Raw genomic sequence first — 2,428 nt, 5'->3', positions numbered from 1 at the left:
AAAACTGTGTATATTATGCTTACTGTTATTCTTCAATTTTGTAATTATTTTTGGCTTGTATTAGAAAAACAAAAGAGCAAAGCCAAACTAAAAGGAAATGGTGTTACTTATTGATCAGGATTTCTCAGTAGCAACACTATTAAAACTTTGGACAGAATAATTCTTTGTTATAGGACTGTCTTCTGTTCTAGGGTAGTTAACAGTATCTCTGACCTCTACCTACAGATACTAGCAGCCCCAGCCTAGTTGTGACAATCACATATTGCCAGATGTCCCCTAGAGGGCACTATTTTCCCATTAGAGAATTAATGATTAGTAATATGGACAGAGTAGAGGGGTAAAAATGGAAGGTGGACTTCTCAGAATATATCTTTTTTTTTTTTTTTTTTAAGATTTGACTTTGGAACTGTGTAAATGTTTTATGTAACTATATAATAGATTAATACAAAATAAAAAGCAGTTTCTAAAAATTGAGAGCAAAATGAAACAAATCGAGTTGATAGTTAACCCCGCAGAGAGCAGATATTTTAAGTGATTTTAAAATATAATAATTTGACTGTAAACTCTAGTGAATATATCCTAAGGAAAAAAAGAACTGCAAGAAATATTAAATTGTTCTTTTTTTAGTAATCAGTGTTAGTAACAGTATTGACATTATTGATCAAAATGAATTAATAATTATGTTGATGCTGTTACTAGCTAATATTTTTAGCATGCTAGAAGAGAAATATAAAAGTATAAACACAAATTAAGTAAAAATATCTTACCCTAAATTTGGATCGGAAATATTAACATAAATTCATGATACATTTTCTCTTAAAACCAGCGATTCCTAGCCCTGTCTGCTGAAAAAGTTTTGAGACAATGCTTTATAGTACCTAAGCTGTGGTCTTCAATTATTTTTTTCTCCTATAAGAGAAACAGAGTTTCTTGCAGACATGAGTGTTTCTAGGTCCATAGCAGAAAGTGTACAAGAGAAGTCTGAAAGATCTTGTCATACTGGAAAAGAAGGTAGTGACCAAATACTATTCCGAGTTATGACAAAAATGACACAGGAAGCAAATTAAATAGGTTTTCCCAGACATAGACTAATAACTGCACTGGATTAAAGCACATCAAATATGTTAAATTTCATGACTTCATAATGATACTTAAATAAAAAAGACTCATTGGATACCTTTGCAGAATGTTACAGAACTAACTTACTATTCTGAATCCTGGTAAATAAAGGGAAAGTACCAAGCATGAATCTGTCTTTTCTGTATGAAGAACCTCAGCATAGCTATATAGATGATAAGGGGCTATTTTACTTTATAGAAGCATTTCAGCTAATAAATAAAGATGAAATCAAATAATTAGAATATTATTTCCTAATTTCTAATAAAAAATAGATTGGTAAAGACTAACAATAGCTACTAAAACCATTTTAATGGCATCAGGCCGGCACCTAAACTTACAAAAACAGGAACATCAAAATATCATGAATTTCCTAGTAGCAAACCACACACAAACTGTGATGTATTCTTGCCAAAATATTGACCTGAATCTCATCAGACCTCTATATCTAACTACCTATATACAGGAAACAAAATACATGTTAAATGACTCTGTGGGGATACAAGTAGCAGAATCCAGAATGTGGAAAACACTATAGGGATAACATTCCTGTTTCTTCAATTAAAAAACATGCAATGAAAAAAAAAATTAAGTGAAAATGTGTGAATTTAAAGAGATTTAAGAAATGTGCCAACCAAATGCAATATGTGGACTTGGCTTGGTACTTGATTGAGACAAATTAACTCTAAATAAAACAATAGTGAAATGATTGGAGATATTTGAACATTGACTAGATATTTGATAATATTAAAACATTATTATTAATTTAAAAAATAATAATAATGGCATTTTTTAGAAAAAGATTTTTTTTGCTTGTAGACATATATACTAAAATATTTATGCGAGAAATAAAATGTCTGTCACTTGCTCCCCGTTGAAAGTCTTGCCTCATCGGCCCTCCATAATTTGTTTAGAATTTGATGTTGGTATCGGAACAGCTCAGGCAAGCTTAAGGGATGACATATTCACAGGACTGTACTCCTTGGAGAAGATGTAAATGAAATAGCTTAATGAATCTTCATGCCTTCCTTTATTATCTATTAACATTCCACAGTCTACCTCTGGCAGGGAGATAGAAATTTCTTGTTTATTACTTCCCTGGAATTAACTTAAAACATCCTACTTGTTTTTATGTTTTCCACAATTTCAGCACATTCTGGACCTGAACCTTTCTAGAGCTCTTTTAAGACTTTATGTCACTTCTGTCTGTGTTTAAAAGTTTGAGGTCATCATTTTTTCCTTCTCCTTTTCTTTCTCAGTACACTTTAAATCTACAGTTTGATTATTTCCAGTATTTTCTTTCTTTTCTTTT

Source organism: Pteropus vampyrus, unplaced genomic scaffold, assembly GCF_000151845.1.
Source record: "Pteropus vampyrus isolate Shadow unplaced genomic scaffold, Pvam_2.0 Scaffold67, whole genome shotgun sequence".
Classification (NCBI taxonomy): Eukaryota; Metazoa; Chordata; class Mammalia; order Chiroptera; family Pteropodidae; genus Pteropus; species Pteropus vampyrus.
The sequence above is the reverse complement of the archived record's forward strand: the minus strand, read 5'-3'. Positions refer to the sequence as shown.